Source organism: Nothobranchius furzeri, chromosome 2, assembly GCF_043380555.1.
Source record: "Nothobranchius furzeri strain GRZ-AD chromosome 2, NfurGRZ-RIMD1, whole genome shotgun sequence".
Classification (NCBI taxonomy): Eukaryota; Metazoa; Chordata; class Actinopteri; order Cyprinodontiformes; family Nothobranchiidae; genus Nothobranchius; species Nothobranchius furzeri.
In genome coordinates this window covers 99,634,631-99,660,721 of record NC_091742.1, presented here as the reverse complement: position 1 = coordinate 99,660,721, position 26,091 = coordinate 99,634,631, and the positions used below count along the sequence as shown (strand labels likewise).

At 44.0% G+C, this 26,091-nt stretch overlaps 1 pseudogene; it reads right to left on the bottom strand.

Annotated features, from left to right (window-relative positions):
• Positions 1-32: 32 nt before the first annotated feature.
• LOC129160640 (zinc finger protein 585A-like) lies at positions 33-24,616 on the bottom strand (annotated as a pseudogene).
• Between the last annotated feature and the right edge of the window lie 1,475 nt (positions 24,617-26,091).

Sequence of the window (26,091 nt, the reverse complement as noted above, 5' to 3'; positions counted from 1 at the left end):
TAAACTCCAGAAACAGCGAATAACAAACTGAATAGTGAACAAAGAAATTTAATAAAACACTTTAGTGGCAAACAAACATTTCATTTTCAACCTTTTCTTCTCCAAAAACAAAACATTTAATAAAACTGCTGCCTTTCATTTTAGTTAAAAGAGCTTCCAGATCAGTAGCACATTTTATTCAACACCCTTAGAAGTCCCAAAATGTATATTTTAATAATGTAAATTAATTCTGTCCTGTGTGAACTCTCATGTGTCTGTTTAAACTTGACTTTACACTAAATCGTTGTCCACAGAGCTCACAAGTAAAAGGCTTCTGTCCTGTATGGACTCTCATGTGTGTGTCTAAATGTCCCTTTAGGGTAAACCTTTGTCCACAGAGATCACAAGCAAAAGGCTTCTGTCCTGTGTGAACTCTCATGTGTCTGTTTAAATGTGACTTTACTCTAAATCTTTGTCCACAGAGCTCACAAGCAAAAGGCTTCTGTCCTGTATGGACGCTCATGTGTGGGTCTAATTGTCCCTTTTGGGTAAATCTTTGTCCACAGAGCTCACAAGCAAAAGGCTTCTCCCCTGTGTGAACTCTCATGTGACTGTTTAAATGTGACTTTCGATTAAATCTTTGTCCACAGAGCTCACAAGCAAAAGGCTTCTCCCCTGTGTGAACTCTCATGTGACTGTTTAATTGTGACTTTTGATTAAATCTTTGTCCACAGAGCTCAGAAGATAAAGGCTTCTGTCCTGTGTGGACTCACATGTGACTGTTTACTTGTGACTTTTGATTAAATCTTTGTCCACAGAGCTCACAAACAAAAGGCTTCTGTCCAGTGTGGACTCTCATGTGAGTGTCTACACTTGACTTTACACTAAATCTTTGTCCACAGAGCTTACAAGCAAAAGGCTTCTGTCCTGTATGGACTCTCACGTGTTTGTTTAAACTAGACTTTACACTAAACCTTTGTTCACAGAGCTCACAAACAAAAGGCTTCTGTCCAGTGTGGACTCTCATGTGAGTGTTTAAACTTGTCTTACGACTAAATCTTTGTCCACAGAGCTAACAAGCAAAAGGCTTCTGTCCTGTGTGGATTCTCGTGTGACGGACTAAATGTGCCTTTCGACTAAATCTTTGTCCACAGAGCTCACAAGCAAAAGGCTTCTGTCCTGTATGGACTATAATGTGTTTCTTTAAACTTGACTTATCACTAAATCTTTGTCCACAGAGCTCACAAGCAAAAGGCTTCTGTCCTGTGTGAACTCTCATGTGACTGTTTAAAAGTGACTTTCGATTAAATCTTTGTCCACAGAGCTCACAAGCAAAAGGCTTCTCCCCTGTGTGAACTCTCATGTGACTGTTTAATTGTGACTTTTGATTAAATCTTTGTCCACAGAGCTCACAAACAAAAGGCTTCTGTCCAGTGTGGACTCTCATGTGAGTGTCTACACTTGACTTTACACTAAATCTTTGTCCACAGAGCTTACAAGCAAAAGGCTTCTGTCCTGTATGGACTCTCACGTGTTTGTTTAAACTAGACTTTACACTAAACCTTTGTCCACAGAGCTCACAAACAAAAGGCTTCTGTCCAGTGTGGACTCTCATGTGAGTGTTTAAACTTGTCTTACGACTAAATCTTTGTCCACAGAGCTCACAAGCAAAAGGCTTCTGTCCTGTGTGGATTCTCGTGTGACGGACTAAATGTGCCTTTCGACTAAATCTTTGTCCACAGAGCTCACAAGCAAAAGGCTTCTGTCCTGTATGGACTATAATGTGTTTCTTTAAACTTGACTTATCACTAAATCTTTGTCCACAGAGCTCACAAGCAAAAGGCTTCTGTCCTGTGTGAACTCTCATGTGTATGTTTAAACTTGACTTATCACTAAATCTTTGTCCACATAGCTCACAAGCAAAAGGCTTCTCTCCTGTGTGAACTCTCATGTGTCTGTTTAAACTTTTCTTTTGGGTAAATCTTTGACCACAGAGCTCACAAGTAAAAGGCTTCTGTCCTGTGTGGATTCTCGTGTGACAGATTAAATGTGCCTTTCGACCAAATCTTTGTCCACAGAGCTCACAGGAAAAAGGCTTCTGTCCTGTGTGAATTCTCATGTGAATGTTTAAAGATGATATGCAGCTGAAACTTTTTCCACAGTCGTCACAACTAAATGATTTTAGTTTTGTCTGAACTTTCCTGCTAGAGTCTACATTTTGCTTCACTCTAACACGTTTCTTATCAACACAACAGCTTGAAGACTTCAGTCCTGAAGGACTTGTCACTCTCATGTGTTTCTGGAGAGACCGCTCATGGAGAAACTGTTCACCACACTCTGGGCAGCTGAAAGATTTGACAGCCTTAACATGTGTTTTAGAAGACCTGCTCTCCTTCCAGTCTTTGTTATCATCTTTGGTGTTTGGCTCAGAATCTGACAAGAGTTTCAGTTGACAGTCAGAATTGTTGCCATCCTGGTCATCATCTTCATCATTGCTGACTTCAGTCTCTGAAGAGTTAGAATCATATTCATAAAGATTTAGATCTGGATTCCTGGTAGTTTCTGCTCCTCCACAGTCCTCTCTACCACTTTCTGCTGTCATCTGGTCAGTGGTGCTGCTGGTTGGAAGATCTCTGTCTTTAGGTTGGTTCTGATCAAACTGTGACAACAGAACTTCTCTTCCTTCTTCCTTAACCTGATGAGAAACTGCAGAGAATGAAATGTTGGTGGCATCAGTTTTAATCTCATCAAGCTGCTCCTCCTCTTCCTGCTTCATGTTGAGGGGCTCCATGTCCTTCTGGTTCAAAGGAGGCCTCAGTTCTTCAGGAGCTCTTCCTTCTTCCTTAAACTGACACAAAACTACAGAGAATGAATTATCACCGTTTAAAATGAATTTAAATATAACAAAACTTTTAAATGTATTTTACTTTGAAAAACCAGTGCTGCCGTTTTTCCCCGTGTGCGAAGGAGCCGGCTTCTGTGCGGTGCGCTGCTCTCACGAGTTAAAGAAAACTACAGGGAGAGAAAAGGTGGAAGAAAGGAACCTTACGTTAGAAGAAGGCATTTTTAGGTCAGACCTGTGAAAACCAGCTTCATGCTAACGCACGCTGCTACATGTGAACAGTAACGTAGTCAATGTGGTCTGTCGTTAATGCGTAATTCCAGATCGGTAACAGCGTACAGCTTCATGTCGGGTCATGTTCCCACCGAGACTCATTTCTGCTCGCATTTTCAGAAGAAGAGGAAGGAAGCCGAGGAAGATGTTGAGGTAACGTTAGATGAAGATGCTCATTGTTCTTTATCGTGACCCAGTTCCCTCTGAGTGATCTGTACCGTGATACGTGTGATATTCCCAACGTTCCTATTGGTGATTGAAGGGAATCTAACATGTGGCTAATATATTAGACAAGTAGGCTGAAGTGGAGGAGGTGAGTGAAGGAGAGACAAGTGGAGAGGCAGAGCAAGGAGCAGCATGATGATGGAGAGAGCAGCAGGGAAGCAGAGAATCTGGCTGGGACCCAAAATGTTCCTCCCATGGCTGTAGCACAACAGTCAAGCATTACAATTCATGTCAAGTTAAATAAATATTTTATTTAATTTTAATTAAACATGAGCTGTTTTACACACTCCTGCATTAATGTTCACCAAAAACACACAGTCTCATGTCTCAGAACGACCGTCTCCATACGTCTCTACCACCCTGCATTTAGGGGCGTGGTCCTGGTCAACACCATCTCCTGAACTCCAAACTGAAGGTCAGAATGGGAAAGAAAGGTGATTTAAGCTAATCTGAGCGTGGCATGGTTGTTGGTGCCAGACGGGCCGGTCTGAGTATTTCACAATCTGCTCAGTTACTGGGATTTTCACCCACAACCACTTCTAGGGTTGACAAAGAATGGTGTGAAAAGGGAAAACCATCCAGTATGCGGCAGTCCTGTGGGCCAAATGCCTTGTTGATGCTAGAGGTCAGAGCAGAATGGGCCGACTGATTCAAGCTGATAGAAGAGCAAATGATAGAGACTACTTCCTGGTTTAATGACAGCCTTCGCAGCCTGAAGCGCCAATGCAGAAAAATTGAGCGTTTATGGAAGAAAACCCATCTCCACGTCCATCTGCTGCACCTAAAGGATCTTCTGTCATCCTTTAACTCTGCAGTCAGAGACGCTAGGGTTTCCTATTTCTCCAACCTGGTGTCCCAGAGCAAAGGGAACCCCAAGCTGCTGTTTAACACCATCAGCAGCATCGTCTCTCCTGCCTCTCCTACAGCCTCCATCCACTCTGTTGCAGACTGTGAGAACTTTCTGTCTTTCTGTGTGGACAAAGTCAATAAGGTTAGATCTAGCATCTCTCCTTCAGCCTCCACCACCTCCCTTACCCATGGTGTCCAGTGTTTCCCCTAGGATTTTTCCAGCTGTGGCGGGGGGGCCGGTGGGGGTGGGGGGGTATGACACATCTCTAAATAAAGTAAAATTTTCCAGTGCAGAGTGGAGACAACCCATAGAAGCACTGATTTGATCTCATTTCAGAGAAAAATAGAACAGGTTAGATGCACCTAATAAAATAAAATTACTAACAAACTCAGGAATGTTTCTTTGCTTCACTGTTCTGGTGCTGAGAATATCACTAATGCGGATCAAAGGAGATACACAGATGAATGCACCTCTTATTTATTATTTGGAGACTACATTTACTGCAGCTGGCAGAGGCAGAGATTGTTTCTATTGATACACGGATTTACAGAATCATTTTAAATGTTAATAGGGGAAGACTGCAGGAGGGAGCGGTAAAATACAGGGGGTCCCCAGCAAAAACAAGACACTTTACCAGTCTGATGAAACCCGCTGGTTTTCCATCAGGCAGTCACGGGGCAGCTCCAACGACCCAGTGGCTGTGCTGGGTCAATGTTATCGAGCCCAGTCCGGCCGTGAACGAGCCGAGGCGGCGTCGTGCTCTGCTTAAGAAGAACCGTTATTTTCCCGCTTCAGAAGAAGCGTCCAACGTGTTTTTAAGCTTTCTCCGGGACATGTCACGTTGCTAAGTTGTTAGCGCCGCGCGCTAACACGTCACTAGTGCAGCGTAGCCTGCTGGAGGTTTTAAGGGTTCAGATGAAAACACCCGACCTCTCAGGCTGCTCACACATCGATCTTAAGTTGTCGCTGTTGCGCTCACGCCGTAATACAGTACTAGATGCGGTTAAAGTCAGACATGAAAAAATAAATAAATTTTACATGAATAAGTGATGATTAGCCTGGTGGAGGGAGGAGAACCTGGCCTAATAAGCACTGGAGGAAACCCTGTCAAGATAGTCAACACTCATTTATCTTAATGCTATTGAAACATGTAAACCACAAAGCATTATATCCACTGCTGCCTTTCTAATTTTACACTCAGTAACTTATGCTGTAACTGCACTAGGGCTGCAACAACGAATCGATAAATTCGATGAAAATCGATTACTAAAAGCGTTGGCAACGAATTGCGTCATCGATTCATTGTGTTGCGCAACTCTTCCAAAAGCCCCCTCCCCTCCCGCCCGCCGTTGCGCGCAGACCGGTGGAGAGCCGGCAGGTGTTTGTAGAGGAACATGGCAGAAGCAGCGAGACCCCAAAAAAGTAAAAACTTCTAAAGTTTGGGAGCATTTTCAGTTAAATCAGGCGAAGACATGCAACGTTTGTAGGTCAGACTTAGCATGGCATGGGAGTACTACAGTGATGATTTAGCATCTTAAACGTAAGCATGTCAGAATCATCAGCAATGAGGGAGAGAGCTCGGTGTCCGGGTAAGTTAAAAACTTTTCAAAAGTGATTCACCCGAGCCCCGGATTATTACACAGGCTAGACATGCCCTAAGCTCGTAAAAAAAAAAGTCTATAAAATCGTAAGCGAGACGCCATTAGATAGGTGGGGGGGGGGACTCGCGCCGCTGCGAACCGGTTCCGCCGTCACATTCCTGCAGAAAGTGGTTGTTCACACCGGGGCCAGACTACTAACATGTGGCTTTACAACCACAATGTCCTCGGAAGCAAAAACGCTTTTAAAAGGGAGGGGGGAGTCCTAACTGTTGCTGCAGGCGTGTTGTGTGAGAGTGCAGTTATATACTGGTTAATATATTTTTGGGTTCAGTTGCTTTCATGTGGCCTAATGTGAGTCTATTTGGGATCATTGGAATGATCAGCAGCATCTCTTGATGTGACTTTATGGCAGTTGCCCAGGGCATCATCACAAGGAGGATGGCATTCATTTACTTTTGCTTTATTTGGTATTTTTTCAGTCATTTTTGGAAACAGTGATTAATTTTGATTAATTCACAGCCTATGTTTAATTACATTTAAAAATTAGTTGTTTGACATCCCCAATTATAATAAATGTCAACAGATGAGATCAAACAAAACAGATGAGAATTGCCCTTAAAGAGCAAGTCATTCCCCAAATAAACTTTTTTTTGCTGATAAACTAAATAAACGAGTGTCTAATCGTGCTGCAGACACGTGTCGTCAATAATTTGGCACTTCAGTGCATCTTAGTTCAAATTTAAATATTCTGCCTAAAACTGGCAGTGCTGTGCCGTTGTCAGGTAAAAACTCTGCACTGTATTTTAATTTAAATCTGCCACCGCTATTGGCTAAGAAGTATGCTATGATGTAAACTGGTACATTATGATGTCACAATGCTGTCGTGAGCCTGAGTGTGTGTGTATTTGTTAGCGGCTCCGCCCTCTCGGTCTGCCAGGCAACAGCATGTGTTGCATTTTTCAAACATGAAGTGGGAGTGGAGTTAGACTCTGGTAGGGGTTGACTTGCTCTTTAAGCTGTTTAACTTGGACCAAGCATTTTAGGTCACAGATAGGTGTAGCTTAGTGTCTCTGTCTATACATCTTATAAGACAATTTAGGTGATGGCATGTTGTTTTTCTGCTATTGAACTGTTTTCTAATAATGTTGTGTTTAATAAAGTGAAGGAAGGAGAAAAATAACGTTTCCCTAGCAGTTTTTAAAAATGTCCCCATGTAATCCGATTAATCAATTAATCGTGTCGAGACCCCATCCGATTCATCGATTATCCAAATAATCGTTTGTTGCAGCCCTAAACTGCACCTTGCTCTGCCTGCTCCTTGCTGCCTGCCGGCTGTGATCAAAAGCGACAACATAGTAGTTCCCGCTGCTTCTTCGGGAAACAGCGCAAAAAAATTAATAAATAAAAATTTAAAAAAAAACTTGGGATCTTGTAGGCGTGGCGGTGGGAATCCAGCCGTGGCGGGCCGCCACGGCTACGCCTATGTAAGGGAAACCCTGGTGTCCCACAAGGTTCTCTGCTGGGGACTCTGCTCTTCCTCCTCTATCTGCTTCCTCTTCAGCACATCCTGAGCTCCTTCAAAGGGATCTCCTACCATCTTTATGCAGATGACAACTGTACATCTCCTTTAAGCCCCATGAGATGTCTAAGCTGCAGCTGTTACACACCTGCTAAGACTCTATCAAAACCTGGATGGTGGGAGCTTTCTTCAGCTGAATGAAGATAAGACTGAGATCCTCATCTGTGCCCCAGACAAGCTGGTTCCCAAAGTCAGACTCTCTTGGTCAGCTTGCTTCTCACACCAAACCTTCCGTCAGGAATCTTGGTGTGACCTTTGACCCAGCTCTCACCCTGGATTCTCATGTCAGTTCTCTTGATTGCTCTTCCTTCTTCCATCTCAGGAACGTTGCTAAGCTGAGTCCCATTCTGTCCCGCTATGAACTTGAGACAGTTCTCCACACCTTCATCTCCTCACGCTTAGACTACTGTAACTCTCTTTTCACGTGTCTGAGCAGAACCTCAGACAGAAACATGAAGTCTCCGGAGGATGAAACAGGTGATGAGCGCTCGCTCCGCAGCAGCAGCGAAACGCATCAGACACAAATAAAAGACAGAAAGCATGAAGGATATGAGCCGACATGAACGATAGCGTGTTAAATTTGTTTTTGAGGTGGCGAGACTTTGATAATGTTACTGCGGCCGTGCTCAGGACGCATCTGTCTGGAGCGCGTCAACGATCAGAGCTCTGTGCCTCACAGCCAGGGTCCGAAATTAAATTTTTTACTCACCGGCCAAGTTGGCCGGTAGATGATGAAAATCTACCGGCCAAGCATATTTTTTACCGGCCAAAATTCTAAATGATGTAGATCCACCTAAAGCATGTTATTCTATATTATGTTGATTCCAAACAGAGTGACAAAATAATTAAAACATCAATTAATAAGGAAAACAACTCTTTTGTCATTTTTACTATTTATTTATTTTTAGAGATGTTTTTATGAACTCTTTCATTGAAATCTAGTCAGACTCCTTGTTTTCTCTGTCCATGAAGTCTGGCCTCCTGCTTCTGACACCGTCTTTGTGCCAAAGCATTACAGCCTCATTTGGGTCCTAGTCCTTGATCTCTGGAGAACACAGCTGCACCATGAGAATATCTGAAAGTGTGTCAGGGCTAGGGTTGTCACGGTAACCGGTGTAGCAGTAAACCCCGGTAAAAAAAGTAGACAATAATAATAACCGTCTTGTTTTAAAAATATATATCTATATTATCTCGGTGGATTACCGTGGCTGCGGTGTAGGCGCGGTGACCCTTACCAGCCACCGTATCATCTGCTGAAGTTGCCGGCGGCACATGCGCACTTTGTTGTTTACGACCAAAACTTTCTTTAAGCTAAAGCTGAAATAATGTCAGGAGGAGACGGCACTCGGGACATTTATTATCCCTCAAAGAAGACAAAGTCGGAAGTATGGGCATTTTTTGGATGTTTGAAGAATGCCGAGGGACAGTTGTCTGTGAAAGGCAGCAACGCTACGTGGCCATCATAATGTAGCCTGTCTCAAGACTCCGCCACCTCCAGTTCGCCACTTTTCACAAAATCTTCTGGTTGCCACTGGTCCTGGTGGTTTTTTTTCCAGTTCGACGAGTTTTCATTTGGAAGGCTGGCTGACTCCAGTTAAAAACCGCCACATTTCACCGCTAGTTTTAACACAAAGCTAACTGCTAACTTGATAACCTGAATGAATGGGATAGGTGGAAATGACGTTGGGTGCGGCGTTCACGTTTCGCGTACGTTTGTGTACGTTGCGTGCAGGCGGGAGGAGTATCAGAAATCCATGGAAGATGACTGATAAACATAACTAATTTGGTGCAAATATTTACTCGCCAGGTGGCAGGTAGAGCTCAAAAATTTACTCTCCAAATGGAGCAATTTACTCGCATTTGGCGAGTGGCGAGTGTTAATTTCGGACCCTGCTCACAGCTCTAAATAATTCCCAGAGTCCACATAGATAATTTAATATAAGCAGCAGGGCTGTAGCGAAGCCTCGACGACGACGACGGCTCGATTCTAAAAATTTGTCGACGTCAGATCCGGTAGTCGACGCACTCGCCTCACACACATAAGTGACCAAAACAAAGCAGCATGGAGACACTCCGTCTCCAACCACCTCTCAGGCAGCAGCCTGCACTCCCACGTTCTACACGTCACCAGAACATAACCAACCGCAACGCAATAAAAGCAGTGTTATACAAAATGGAAGGCCTGTAGTGTTTATTCTCTTACAGTAACAATTTATCACTTTTTTGAGGAATATATTAGAGATTTTTTGGTTTTTATTAACTGTGCATTAGAAAAATAATCATTACATTAATTGTCTAAATAGTCATTAGAATAGTCGACTATTCGATAAAATAATCATCAGAATAATCGTTTTAAAAATAAACGTTTACCCATAGCCCTAACAAGCCCTAATAAGGAGTACCAGGATCGTTTTCGGGCTAAAAAATAGTCTACAGTCCATCTTCCCTAATGTGTTTGTGGCCCTGTGGATTTTTTATTTTTTGTACCGTGTCCTGTCTGGCTGTGAAGCAAACAGAATTGATGTCTGAATGCTGGTAACAAGCCTTACAGATTTACTCTCAGGTGGAGCATCAAAGCGTCTGCTTTTAATGTCACGCCTGATACTTAAAACTTTATTGTTATTGTTGTTGAATGCTTTGTAATTCCGACCAGACACGGAGACAGAGGTGAAAGAGAAAGGAAAAGACAAAAGGTGTGTGTGTGTGTGTGTGTGGGGGGGGGGGTTCCACAAAAATAAACAATGAACAAGAGTCTGCTTCTAGACCTGCAGAAAAAGACAAAAAGAAGCAAAAGAACAAAAAAATGGGACACAACAACAATACAACAAGATCAAGCTATCACTGCGTCAACTTGATGAAGAAATATATAATCAACATTGTTTAACTGAAGAATCACGATAATAAATCACAGTGCATTAACTCATTCATTGCCATTGACGACTAAAGTTGTCATTTGCATTTTTTTTACTGTTTGAGCATCGGAACGAGCCCCCGCGCTGAGAGAACAAACATCTCAGCACTGAAGCCGATCTTCTTCCGTTTACGTCACAGATCACATGATCAGGAAGCAACACATCCATGTGTTTGGAGATCGTTTTGGGCCGTTCCTGTAAAAAAAGTGAGGCGCGAACCGGAAAAGCGTCTGCCGATCACAATTCCACAACGGATTATGAAAGAACGGATAACGCTCGAAACGCGCGGCTTCTTACTGATGTAAGAGGTGAGTCTCCTCTTTGTTTTGGTTGTTTTGGCATCGACATCATGCTAACGCGCAACGTTCTGTGACTCTTAAAAAAACAGTAAAAACGGTGAGAAACGCTGGCAGCGAAGGCCGTTAGTGATCAGGAAACGGCTGGCAGTGAATGAGTTAAGTGTCTTAAGTAGAGCCCTGCACGGGCCTAAAATCTGAGCCCGTGTCCGGCCCGGCCCGAGGGGGTGGAGCACCAGCCCGACCCTGTCCGAAAAGGTTTTCAGGATTCTCTGGCCCGACCCGAGCCCGACTTTTTTTTTAACCAACTAAATGAAAACAAAGTGCGTCAATCCTGACCAATGTGTTAAAAGACGTGCAGGATCTGATCAATTTGTTTTTCCCTCATTTACCGTCACGGAGATAATGGCGCACTGGCTCTGGTGGTAGTCAAGTTAAATTTGATCTCTTTCCAACAATTTTCACAAGAAAACAGAACAGTTAAAAGCAGGGCTTGTGTTGACCGGATAGTTCCCGTATTTAACCGTTTATTTTGACGGAGAAAGAATAGAAAGAATTACCCCGACGCATGCAGACGAACTGACATTTTATTTGTTACGCACATCGCAGATGTAGCTAAATCACCCAAGAAAAGATTCCCATCTGAACATCTGAGCTGCTCAGCGCATCTCGCTGTCAGCGCATATGTGCACAGCGAGCTGAAGTTGTGGAGAGGGGCTTGGAGCGCGTCGCAGAACCAGAGCTTACTCCCACTGAAGCGAGCGTTTTCCAAACCCTGTCGGTCAGAGAGACTTGTCACTTAGAAAATGTTCCCTGATTATGAAACTTTGGCTGAATAGCGCTTGTTCCCGTCTCCAATGTGGCGACACATCCAGGAGCCGTCTGAGGAGAAGCCCAGAATCTCACATCCTCTTCAGCTCAGAAAGCGCCTATGATTACGCACAAGCGTGACCCGTCAACCCGGTCTGTTCAGGTTTACGCAGACAATCTTTACATAGAATGGACTTACAGATATAAAATTAATTCAGTAAAATATAAAGCATTTTATTTAGATATCCATTCATTATTTTACAAGCACAGAGAGCCGCATCAGATGGATGGAAGAGCCGCGGGTTGTGACATGTTTTCTCCAGGACCAGAGAGGACAGAAACTCAATACATCTTTTATTGTGAGGTAATAATTTCTCCGAGTTTTGCGGTTGTGGGCGGGAGTAGACATGCACGCTACGGGTGCGGGCGGGAGTGTAACACACACACGTTGCAGTTGCAGGCGGTAATGGTCAAAAATTCAGCGGGAGCGGGATGAAGAAAACAGTCCCGCGCAGGGCTCTATGCTGCGTTTGTTTATCAATTTTTTTAATGAATTAGATTAAAAATAAAGGCACCCGGACCGTGTCCGAGGTAATTACACAGTCGTTGGCCCGAAGCCCGGCCCGACCCGACCCGAGGGCCTAGGGCTTCAGTGCAGGGCTCTCGTCTTAAGACCTGTGTTTAACGTGCCCAAGCCCATACTTTTGAGAGCACCATGTGAGCACCTGTGTGTGTACACGCCCAGGGTCCGAAATAAAATGTTTTACTCACCGGCCAAGTTGGCCGGTAGATGATGAAAATCTACCGGCCAAGCATATTTTTTACCGGCCAAAATTCTAAATGATGTAGATCCACCTAAAGCATGTTATTCTATATTATGTTGATTCCAAACAGAGTGACAAAATAATTAAAACATCAATTAATAAGGAAAACAACTCTTTTGTCATTTTTACTATTTATTTATCTATTTATTTATTTATTTTTAGAGATGTTTTTATGAACTCTTTCATTGAAATCTAGTCAGACTCCTTGTTTTCTCTGTCCATGAAGTCTGGCCTCTTGCTTCTGACACCGTCTTTGTGCCAAAGCATTACAGCCTCATTTGGGTCCTAGTCCTTGATCTCTGGAGAACACAGCTGCACCATGAGAATATCTGAAAGTGTGTCAGGGCTAGGGTTGTCACGGTAACCGGTGTAGCGGTAAACCCCGGTAAAAAAGTTGACAATAAATAATAACAGTCTTGTTTAAAAAAAAATATATATATATATATTATCTCGGTGGATTACCATGGCTGCGGTGTAGGTGCGGTGACCCTTACCAGCCACCGTATCATCTGGAAGTTGCCGGCGGCACATGCGCACTTTGTTGTTTACGACCAAAACTTTCTTTAAGCTAAAGCTGAAATAATGGCAGGAGGAGACGGCAGCACTCGGGACATTTATTATCCCTCAAAGAAGACAAAGTGGGAAGTATGGGCATTTTTTGGATATTTGAAGAATGCCGAGGGCCAGTTGTCTGTGAAAGGCAGCAACGCTACGCGGCCATCATAATGTAGCCATTGTCTCACGACTCCGCCGTCTCCAGTTCGCCACTTTTCACAAAATCTTCTGGTTGCCACTGGTCCTGGTGGTTTTTCTTCCAGTTCGACGAGTTTTCTTTTGGAAGGCTGGCTGACTCCAGTTAAAAACCGCCACATTTCACCGCTAGTTTTAACACGAAGCTAACTGCTAACTTGATAAACTGATTGAATGGGATAGGTGGAAATGACGTTGGATGCGGCGTTCACGTTTCGCGTACGTTTGTGTACGTAGCATGCAGGCGGGAGGAGTATCAGACATCCATGGAAGATGACTGATAAACATAACTAATTTGGTGCAAACATTTACTCGCCAGGTGGCAGGTAGAGCTCAAAAATTTACTCTCCAAATGGAGCAATTTACTCACATTTGGCGAGTGGCGAGTGTTAATTTCGGACCCTGTACACGCGCTTGTTTATGTAAGGTTTATCTATAGGAGCGTCCAACAGAGAGTGTGAGGGACCACAGATCTGCCCCCCAAAGATGCGCAGGAGACGGGGGGAGCTCCAAGTCCCAGAGATCCAGGCGCTGCCCCAGAACACAGGAACCCCAAGGAGACTGCAACCAGAAAGGCCTCCGCAACCCTCAAGAGCCACAGAGGACCGCCGTGGGGGGCCACAACCAGCAGCCGGCAGAGTCCCCGGAGATATCAGCGGCAAGCCCACAGGCCCGCCCGCAGCCTCCCACCCCCTAGCCGGCCGAGCCCGGGACCCAGCGACCCAGGGGTGACCACCCCAGCTGGGGACCTAGCAAAGCCCAGGGACCCAGACCCCACCAGGCAGCCACCGGGATCTATCCGGCAGATGCCAAAAATCTTAAACCCCCAGACCCGGTTGCCACGAACACTCAGGCAGACCAAGGCACAACCCCTCACACCAGGTGTGGCAGGGGGAGGGGGGACAAAGATCTATATCATCAAAAGAAGTTCCAGGAGAGGGGAGGAGTCAAAGGCCCCACCTGACATATACAGTCATACACAAACACAGTCACACACTCCCTCCCTCACGCTCACACATGCACATACAACCCAAGACTTACAAAAATGCACGCCGGACACCCACTCATGCTACCCATACACACCCTATTCACTCTGGTCCTGGTACTGCTGCACATTGGGTACAACCATCACCGGTAACCAGATTTTGACCCTTTCTGCTGGGGTACTGATGAGCAGGCTCCCCTGCCCAACGCTGAGCACAGCAATCAACCACCCCAGACCCCAACCAGACGGCCAGATCTCCCTCCTAGCCTCCAGCCCCAAGAAGCCAAGCAACAACAAAGGTGTGCTAAGACCCCTAGTCTCCCTCTGCCTGCTCCAATATAGTGTTGTGTGTTCATGGGGTGTATTCCATGGCTGTGGTGAGCGGGCAGTGCGGGCATCATCCGGCCTATGCCAGCTGATGCCACATCACCACCCCACTGACACCTTCAGCCCTCGTTGTCTAAGTGTGGTTTAAAATTGGAAGTGGGCACCGGCACCCGGGAGGAGGTTGCGATATCCCCCTGCCAAATGCCGTTGAATGTGCTCACTCCCAAGGCCCTAAGTGTGTGTTTGTGTGGAATGTCGTCAGTGGAAGTGTATAAGGTGCAAATAAAATTGGGGGGCAGGTTGCCACAGGAATGCGGAAATGGGGTCCATACCCACACTCCCTGACTTGCCCACCCCGCAAGGTCCTATGTGTATGTTTGTGTGATGATGTGAGGGAGCAGGAGGAGAGAAATATGCGGGGATGGGGAGGAATGGCTGGTTGGGCTTAGCCCTCCAGGGAGCCAGCTCCCCTACTGGCCCCAATAGGCACCTCTGTTGTCAAACCGCCACCCAGCGCATGGAGACCCCAGCCCATCCTGCCAGGGCCCAAAGCAGCAGCATCGCAGAGCCCCACGGAGCCTGAGGGCACCAACCCAGCCCCACCCCAGCAGAATATCTATGCCTATTCCTGCATTTGCACAACTTCCAGAATATATAAGACACGGGACATCCAGGTAAGGTTGGGTCCTCCCCCTCCTGGACCTCCCCCTCCCCTGTGATGGAACAGCAGAGGAGCCAAGGTCTACCTGAGGCCCCCAAACTCAGGCCAGGCACTGCTGCATGTTCCTGCCTTCTTCCCGGCAGCATACATGTCAGGACCCGACCCCCAAGGCCCCGTACAGATCCCCACACGGGGCCGGCCACCCCCAAACACCGAGCCCCCAGGCCCCCACCCAGACCCACCATGGGGCATTGCAGCTGTCAGGCAGTGACCCATGGTGGCCACCAAGATCCCCAAGGGGCCCCACTCACAACCGCCAGTAGTTCACCCCCCGAGGCAACCCAAGCACCTCCAGAGGGGGGCAACGGCCCCCCAGTCCCAGGCCCTGTGGATTTTTCTAACTCTACTGGTTACAAATTGTGAAGGGGAACGATCATTTTCACAAATGGCAAGAATAAAAAATGATCTGAGAACAACACAAACTCAATAGTGCCTCAGTGCACTGTCACTGCTGGCTATTGAATCTCAGCCTGTCAGGAATCTGGACTTTGATGACATTGTAAATGAATTTACTAATAGAAAGGCCAGAAAGCAGTTTTACTGAAGGCAAGAGGAGATAAAAAGAGGAGTAAGGAGTCAAGAGGAGGAAGGAGACAGGAGTCAAACAAAAAACATGCAGATATTTCATCTTTGCAAACTTTTCAATAACTGTATAAACTTTTAAATAATTCTGCATTACTTTCTGTTGTAGTGTGACAATGGGATCTCTTTTACAGCAGACTCTTGCCCCCACTGTCCCACAGATTGACAACATTTTTGTTATTACAGACAGAAGAGAAGACAGGTGCGCTGTGAGGAAGAGAGAGAGAGAAAAAGAGGAGAAAAGAGACGACAGAGGAAGAATGACATATGAGTGAGGCACAATAGGAAAATCATCAGGTATGAGTGTTTGTGATTAGGTTATAAAACTATTTTGACCGGTTATAAAACTATTTTGACCTGGAGGTAAATGCTTTTGTATCAACATAAGTAAGTGATTTTTAATATTGACTGTGTTATGAAATGTCTAAAAAGTGCTACTGGGTGACAGCATCGACATATATATTGGACAATGGGTTTCCATAGACACCAATAACACGCTTTTGAGGAGAATGGGAGGTGGCCACCACCGCCATTTTGACCGTGTCACAGGTTCAGTCAAGCCCAGACAATTCCACAAAAGCGAAGAGAGGTGGTGCTGAGGGTGGGGCTTGTAAGGCTGGGATCAACTGACGACACCTGGTCAAACTAGCTACAAGCTAACCCAAAGCTAACGCGGAGGTGGGAGCTAAGCTAACCTAGCTACAACCGGAGTTAACTGTGCACAACACCAGAGCTTCTGAGTCAGAGACTATGTTTACATGCAGCCAATATCCGGGTTATGATCGGGTTAAGGTCGGTATTCGGGTTTCTGAGTTGATCAGAATAACCCGTTTGTAGCTGCCCCTGGCACCATGAAGAAAAGAACGGAGAGCCTCGACGGGTACATAAACTTTTATTCGTTGCTCTGGTCCAATGCCTTGGACTTCACTCCACGAGTTGCACCGTGAAAACTGTTTAGAGATATACAAAGCATAAATAAAAGGTGAACACAACTTCCATGTCATAACAGAAATGGATTATATTCTCACATTTACCTTGCTCCGCTGGCCAAGGGTGCTAAATAAAACAATAATTCCTTAAAGCTGCTTTACCTGTAGATTTGAGTGGGGATGGACAAGAAAAACAAACAATGACTATAGAGTGTCGAACTAATAACCCAAACAAAAGCGTCAATACAGCAAAACTTACGTGGGGATGCAGTCGGCACTGTGCAGCTGAGGTGAATTTAGGCTAAAGACATCATTTCAACACTTCAACAGTGTTATCTTCTCTACAAACAACTTAACCCAAGCCATTTTCTCTGGAAGGGTGTGGCTTATATAAATTCTGTGAGCCAATTAAGAGTCATTGCCATCAGCTGCTCAGCTGGCAGCTACACCGTTTACAAGCATAAATAGAAAGAGTTACCCCTAACTTGCATAACCTGATTTAAATGCGGATGTTGGGGTAGCATCAGGACGTATTAGGGCTGGGCGATATATCGATATTCTTTAAATATCGGTATAATTTTTAAACAAGATATAAGATGACTTTATATCTTTATATCGATATAACTGGCCAAACTGCTATGCTAGCGATTAGCCGCTATGCTAGCGACATGTTGCTCCGTCTCTAAGCGGCTATTACGTGTATTCTCACAAGTTTGCTCAGTCTGAGAGCCTCTGGGTAAATGTGCTGCTCTAAACTTTGCATTTGGCCTCCTGGTTTTTAATTATTTGGGGACGTTCAATGCCAACGGAGTTCTGTTTTCCATCCTGCTTGTGCGGAGAGACGAGCCAAACCCCTCCCTCCCCTGTGTAATGAGGAAACGGCTACGGAAAGCCGGAGTGGCCAAATGACCTGAAACATATTTAAAGATTTGAATAGTAAACTATAGGGTTACCGTTTTATTTTGAAGGCGAGCTCAACGGGTGAGAAATGTTGTTCCGGTTCGGTTTTTTTCCGCTCTGGTTTGCTATGCTAGTAAATACTCCGTTACGAGTGATTCTGATGAAAAAGTTGAGTTTGTAAGGTTATGGCGACAGTAGCCCGAAAATAACACTCATAAAAGAGCAACCAGAGACTCTGAATCATTACAGCATAATTGCTGATATGAGCCAACACTGCTAACTAATAACTAACAACTAGTTAATAACTAGTTTTTCTAATAACTAATAACTCCATGGTGCATGACCCTTGTGATCTTCAGTAGATGCAATTACATCATCGTACATTTAGCTTAACATGATGGATTTTTTTTCTCTGGACAAGACCTATACAATATGGGCCACCTCTAGATGAAATTTAAATAATTTTACATTAATTATAAATATATTATTAAAAAGTGCCTGTGGGACATTTGATACACCTCTGGCTCTCAACTGTGTGTGTGTGTGTGTGTGTGTGTGTGTGTGTGTGTGTGTGTGTGTGTGTGTGTGTGTGTGTGTGTGTGTGTGTGTGTGTGTGTGTGTGTGTGTGTGTGTGTGTGTGTGTTAGTTAGCAGACAGCTGTACCTGTGTTACTAAAGCTCAGACTGGTAGAGAATAGGCACTACGGTTTAAGTTTGACAAGAATCAATACATTTTTATGCATTTAACCTACTGATTTATGTATATAATTTCTCAAGAGCTTGAAGTGAGTTAAGTTGTCAACAGTTTACAGGAGGAAAAATATCGAGATATATATCGTATATCGGAATTCAGCTTAAAGATATCGAGATATAAGTTTTGGTCCATATCGCCCAGCCCTAGGACGGATGGACTACGTCAAGACGCAATATGCGTCATTTCGGGTTCTTCTCGTTCCGGTATCCGTAACTTTTCGGTTACCTTCTTGTATATTTCGCTGTCTCTGTACTTTCGGCCATCAACAAAAGACATTGTAACTGCCGTTGCTGTTTATTTCTTCATTTATTTTGTCGCATGCTCCCGAAGACCAGAGCCACAGACAGAAGTGGCAAAGGAAGAGGACACAACGGGAGGGGCCCAGGGTTTCCCTTACATAGGCTTAGCCGTGGCGGCCCGCCACTGTTGAAATCCCACCACCACGCCTACAAGATCCCAAGTTTTATTTATTTGTTTTTTTTTTTGGCGCTGTTTCCTGAAGAAGCAGCGGGAACTACTATGTTGTCGCTTGTGATCACAGCCGGCAGGCAGCAAGGAGGAGCAGGCAGGGCAAGGTGCAGTTACAGCATAAGTTACTGAGTTTAAAATTAGAAAGGTAGCAGTGGATATAATGCTTTTTGATTTACATGTCTCAATAGCATTAAGATAAACGAGTGTTGACGATCTTGACAGGTTCTCCTCCCCCCACCAGGCTAATCATCACTTATTCATGTAAAATGTATTTATTTTTTCATGTCTGACTTTAACCGCAGCTAGTACTGTATTACGGCGTGAGCGCAACAGCGACAACTTAAGATCGATGTGTGAGCAGCCTGAGAGGTCGGGTGTTTTCATCTGAACCCTGAAAACCTCCAGCAGGCTACGCTGCACTATCGACGTGTTAGCGCGCAGCGCTAACAACTTAGCAACGTGACATGTCTCGGAGAAAGCGTAAAAACACGTTGGACGCTTCTTCTGAAGCGGGAAAATAACACCTCTTCTTAAGCAGAGCACGAAGCCGCCTCGGCTCGTTCACGGCCGAGCCGGTACCGGACTGGGCTCGAGAACATTGACCCAGCACAGCCACTGGGTCGTTGGAGCTGCCCCGTGACTGCCTGATGGAAAACCAGCGGGTTTCATCAGACTCGTAGTTTCTTGTTTTTGCTGGGGACCCCCTGTATTTTACCGCTCCCTCCTGCAGTCTTCCCCTATTAACATTTAAAATGATTCTGTAAATCCGTGTATCAATAGAAACAATCTCTGCCTCTGCCAGCTGCAGTAAATGTAGTCTCCAAATAATAAATAAGAGGTGCATTCATCTGTGTATCTCCTTAGATCCGCATGAGTGATGTTCTCTGCACCAGAACAGTGAAGCAAAGAAACATTCCTGAGTTTGTTAATAATTTTATTTATTAGGTGCATCTGACCTGTTCTATTTTTCATTGAAATGAGATCAAATCAGTGCTTCTATGGGTTGTCTCCACTCTGCACTGGAAAATTTTACTTTATTTAGTGTCATAATTTCTCCCCAAGCCCCCCCCTGAGTAACCTCCCTGAGTAAGCAGCGTAACTCGAGGGTCTAACGGAACCTCTTAAAGGGCACGCTCGCATCAATTTTCCCATTTTGTAAGACACTGGGTCGGTTGTGTTTCCTGTAATTTTATTTTGAAAAGCTACATGAGCTGCTCTGCCAGCCACACCCTTAATGGATGAATACAAGCCAGGTGTGAGGAACACACAGAACCTGGATGAAGTGCTGACAAGCAGCTAGCTGAGAATGGACTGAGGTTCAATTCATTGCCAAAGGAATAAATAATGAAAGGACTTAAAGGAAGACAGATGGACTCCCTTTGTGTTTAAGCAAAACAGCCAACGAGGTATTTATTTGTCTTTATTTTGTTGCACATTATTGTACATGTTTTAATTGTAATATCCTGTATATTTAGTTTCTCGGTTTAAGGGAGGTCTAAGGAAAGGAGGACAGAAGAGGTCCACAAAGAAAGGACGTCCAATAAACCCGTAAAAGAAATCACTTGCGTCTGTGTTGCTTGGAGGGAATCACAGACATAATGTTCATACTCATCACCAGACCGATGAAGACAGAGGTTTCCTCGTCACTCCAAAAGTGTGGTGCTGTGCCGCGACTCGCCATGTTGCTCCCAACTTGTTGTTTACTTCCGGAGTTCTGGCGCATACAAGACGTCTCGCTACTCAAAAGACCAAGATTCCTTGCGAACAGAGCATGTGCAGAACACACGCTTTGATGGGGATATCCCGGTATGCGTTTACACGACCAAACATTCGGGTTAGAAAAGGGTTACCCCAGGTGTAGTAACCGGGGTTTAAAAACCCGGTTATGAGCATATCCGGGTTTTTGGCGGTGTTTACATGGCCGTGCAGAACCGGGTTATTGTGAATATTCCGGTTTTAAAAGGGTTACTGGCTGCATGTAAACACACTCAATGACACACCGGGCTGACCGCTGGGTAAAACCGGGTGGAACACAGAGGTCTCCGAGACCTCCACAGGCCGGCAGCCGCACAGCAGACAAGCGCCGCTGCGATCTGAGATGCGCAGAGCTGCCGCTGGGGAGAACCGGGTGGAAAGGTTTCCATCCTGGAGCTCCACAAGCCGTCAGCTGCGCAGCAGACAGGAGCCGCAATCAGACAGAGATGCTCCGAGCTGTGGGGAGGGGACAACGGGTGGAACACAGAGGTCTCCCGAGAGCTCCACAAGCCGATAGTGGGAACCCAGCTCCACCAACATGTTATATTTCAACCCATTTTCTAAAGTGCAGCATTATGTTAAATGCACTGGGTTTTACCCTATTACATTTAAATTTGATGGTTAAACAGTACATGTTAAAATCTAAGCTCAGCTCAGCAGTGAGCTAAAATACATAAATATAATTTTACTTACCGAAAAAATGAAGTGGAGACTCCTTGGACGCTCTATTAGTGCAATTAATGCCACAGCAAGTCATTTTGTCCAACATTTGCACAAATAATATCCAAACAAGAATACACACACACACAGAGACTCAAAATCCCGGAGCAGTTTCCAGGCCAGACCGAGGCTCTACTGAGGCCTTTCCACGGAGCTAGCTCTGTGGTCACGTGGGTCTGATGCTCATTAATTATACAGAATTTTAGGCTTTTAATACACTTAAACAGAAGAGTGAGAAAAACATTCACCCCCCTCAGAGTTGTCATGAGTGTAAACTAGATCATTTAAACCAAAAACATGTTTTGGTACCAGGCTGTAAACATGTTTATTTCTGCTGTGAAATTGGTATTTTTAACATGGGAGTCAATGAGGATTTGCTCGCTTCTGACACCAGCCCCTAGTGGATGAGGGTGGAACTGCAATTTTTGGTACTTCCGGGATTGCTTCAATTTTTGAGCCGCATTGTGGGGGCGTGGGTGACAGTAATGTTGGGGGAGGCCGGGTGGGGTGGGGGCGCCTAAACACATTGTGCCCAGGGGCCCCTGCACTGATAATCCGGTGTTCCGGGAATTTCTCCTACCCCGTAAACCGTCCTACCCGTCGTTCCTGCGCATGTGCGCGCACGCGCACAACACAAAAAGGGAAGCAAAGCGCATCCGGCTGTGATTTCATGCTACTCCGTTGTCAGATTTGCAGGAAAATGGGTAAGTAGTTAAGTATTAGTACTTTTTATTGATTTAATTAAGCCTTTGTGATTGTTTGTCAATGTTAAAGTAAAGTCGCTATCTGCTTTCTGCACAAAACTGTGGAATTTGCAGCTTTGGTTAAGTCTGCTGTGGTTACTGGACATGTGGTATTTGGACAACACTTCTGAATCCGCAGCTTCGGTGTTTTAAGGCTGTTTCGGTAATGTCGCTATTTAATAAGTTAAATTATTTGCATTGTTAACTGCACATATTGAAGCTCAGAAGAAAATGTCTACTTACATTCATAGATATGGAGAAGAAGTGGGAAGAGATGTACACATTCATTTCTGCGGGCTCCTACCCTTCAGGATATGAAGAGGCAAAACCTCAGAAGATATGCCTCAAAATTCAAACAAAAGGGTCAGTAATTTATTGTTCATCCTAACAACTCATATATGTGGTTACATTAAATTCTAAATATATATTGTTTTACTGCAGATGGAGAACTCTTTGTTGGAACCAGAAGAGTAGTAAAAACCATGGATGATGCCAGGAAGATTTTTCATGAGTTTCATTCATCTCCAGTCGGAGGACACACTGGCACACACAAAACGCTAAATGCAGTGTGTTCCAGATTTTACTGGTTTGGTATGACAGTTGACATTAAATTTCCTTTTCAGTTCTTTGTCCCTGTGTTCTGTTGGGTCTATAAATGTCAAATATATGTATCTGTAAATATATTCAGTAAATATATACTGTAACTATAATGGAGTGAGTTCATTGTCAAAGTTTATATAGTCAGGTGTTCCAATCACTTCAATGGTGACAGCTGTATAACTTAAGCACCTTGGCATGCAGACTGCTTCTACAAACAAGTGCCAAAACATGCTACCTTTGTTATTGTAAACTACAAGCATAAGAATTATGGACCAAAGCATGCTACCTTTGTTATTATAAACTACAAGCATAAAAATTATGTGCCAAAGCATGCTACCTTTGTTATTATAAACTACAAGCATAAAAATTATGTGCCAAAGCATGCTACCTTTGTTATTATAAACTACAAGCATAAAAATTACGTGCCAAACCATGCTACCTTCGTTATTATAAACTACAAGCATAAAAATAACGTGCCAAAGCATGCTACCTTCGTTATTATAAACTAGAAGCATAAAAAATACGTGCCAAAACATGCTACCTTCGTTATTATAAACTACAAGCATAAAAATTACGTGCCAAAACATGCTACCTTCGTTATTATAAACTACAAGCATAAAAATTACGCGCCAAACCATGCTACCTTTGTTATTATAAACTAGAAGCATAAAAAATACGTGCCAAAACATGCTACCTTCGTTATTATAAACTAGAAGCATAAAAATAACGTGCCAAAACATGCTACCTTTGTTATTATAAACTACAAGCATAAAAATTACGTGCCAAAGCATGCTACCTTTGTTATTATAAACTACAAGCATAAAAATTACGTGCCAAAGCATGCTACCTTCGTTATTATAAACTACAAGCATAAAAAATACGTGCCAAAACATGCTACCTTCGTTATTATAAACTACAAGCATAAAAATTACGTGCCAAAACATGCTACCTTCGTTATTATAAACTACAAGCATAAAAATTACGTGCCAAAACATGCTACCTTTGTTATTATAAACTAGAAGCATAAAAAATACGTGCCAAAGCATGCTACCTTCGTTATTATAAACTAGAAGCATAAAAATTACGTGCCAAAGCATGCTACCTTTGTTATTATAAACTACAAGCATAAAAATTACGTGCCAAAACATGCTACCTTTGTGAATATGACCTACAAGCACACTTTAAAAGGTAAAAAGAAGTGTCAAACCGTACTGGCTTCATGAATATCAACTACAAACATACTCTGATTGGCAAAGTTAAGTGGTAAACTGTCATATCTACTTAAATTTGTGCTGGAATTATTGTTTGGCAGCAGGAATGTGCATAAATTACGTACAGTAGGACATTTGGCCAAAGTAGGGCAGTTTGTCATGAGGCAGCGTAAAATTATCCTAGGGTAGGACGTTTTGTCAGAACACCGGCCATGCCCAACGGTGAGCTTAGCTGCGTGTGACTGATGCAGAGTTGGTTTTTATATCTGCAGAGAGACAAAAACTAGCCTCACTTCACTCAGAGATTGTTCTTTAAAACTCGTATTAAATCCGCTGTGCTGACGCACTTTAACCACTTAGTCGCGGTGCTCTTTAGCTGATGTGGGATTTATTTACTGGATGCTAACATCACATCACACTCACGGAGTAACACACACAGGCGCTCTGCTGCTACAGTCAGTGGAAGGTTATCATCTGGTGTAAAAAGGCGTTCATCACAATTCCCAGATCACGTTTTATTCCACGAAAATCGTCCGAATCCACATTAATCTGGGTGCTAACTTTACTAGCATGTTGTGCTAGCGTTAGCAGGTGGGATGCTAATGCTAGCACGCTGCTAATGCCCGTAAATGAACGTGTACAGTAAAGTTAGCCGACATTTTAGAGTGATATGAAGCTTACCGCTCTGCTGCTGTGTCGAGCTGGGTCCAGCCAGCCGCGGGGCCTTTCTGCTGGGCTAAACTAGTTCGTGTCGCACCGCCACGGCTCAACAAAAGCCACCACACCTATAAAACACACTTTTGTTGCCTTTTCTAAGAGATGCTAATGACTCCAACTTGTTGTTTCCGTTTCGGATCTTTATTCCGGGTTACTGTTGGCCGCAGCCCACGTCTTAACTCCAGCAGAAACACCGTTAACGATCTCCGATCACACTAGCTCGTTTTCTTCTAAACACCCGAACCGGAACTCTGCACACAGCCGGCCAAGAACAGCCCTTCAACATAAAAGCACAACCACAACAAATCGTAACCCGTTACACTTCTGTACAACAACGTAAGAAGTGACACATATAGCCTATATTTGCGCACTTATGCTAACCATAATCGTAGTTTGAAATAATTTAAATATTATGAAAAATTCAAATTTTTACCTTATTTTGAAAAACCACAGGCTTTTTCCTCTCTAGCTGCGGTGCTTCGCGTGCGCTTCTGATGAGACAGTAGCAGGGCCGTATCCAGAGTTTCTAAACTACCGAGGGACACCATCCGTTATGCCATGCACATTGAGAACAAACTGAAGACTAAAGCTGAATTCAGATTTAATAATTTGTTTAACCCTCTAGAGGCAGGCGTTGCAGATTAGCAACGTAAAAACCTACCCACCTGGTTACTCCACATACGTACTTCATGAGCATTTTTTAACTCAGAAGTTCCCCTGAAGGACTTAGTTGTTCGTCCTTTTAGCAATACTTATTTTGAGCCTGAGAGGGTTAACACTAAAGTGACTTGTTTTAGTATGACGTTGCATTTTTGGTTTTTTTTAAAACACAGAAAAGTTTTTCTTACCTTGCTGACAGTTTTGTTCGTGGCTGTAAACTTCCTCAGAGCTGACTCTGATGGTGGCGTCACTTCCTACTCAGTTTATCCGCGGGCAGCAGAGGACGTTGTCGCCCTCTGCTGCCCGCTCTCCCCTCACTGATGACACAGTCCCATGCACGATCCAATGTGTAGACCCCATCGTCTCTGTTCATGGTCCCGCATCCACGTCTCCTTATCTCTATGGCTTCCTTCATCACTCATGACGTTTAGTGAAGGTTTACCATCACTCATCCTAGTCTAAACATGTCTAAAGTCACATATAATCAGTACAATTTATGTATTTCAGTCACGTGTTCAGCAGCAAGCTTCTGGAAATTATAATACCATGTAATAACTACTAGTAACAATGTAATGGTGGCTTATCTATTGCAGTGGTTCCCAAACTTATTTAGCCGCGCACCCCCCAGCCCCACATCAGGGCATGGCTATGTGTATTAATATATATGTACATATATATATATATATATATATATATATATATATATATATATATATATATATATATATATATATATATATATATATATATATATATATATATATCAATCAGACGTCAAGCTAAACCAGGGGTCGGCAATCTGTTCCCATCAAAGAGCCATTATTACCCGTTTCCCACAGTAAAAAAAAACACAGCAGCAGCCGTGGCGTTGTGGGCGGGGCCTACCCTCAGACAGCAGAGCGCTGCTCACAACAGGTGACAGCAGCCGGTACCGGTCGCTCGTGTACGTCAAATTTATCTTTCATAAGAAGATAATCAATAAAACCATTAATATAAAGTGGATCCAGAAGTTGTAGCCCGTCTCTGCCTACAATATTTTGATATTTTTCACCCTGTTGGTGGTTTTACTCGTGTAC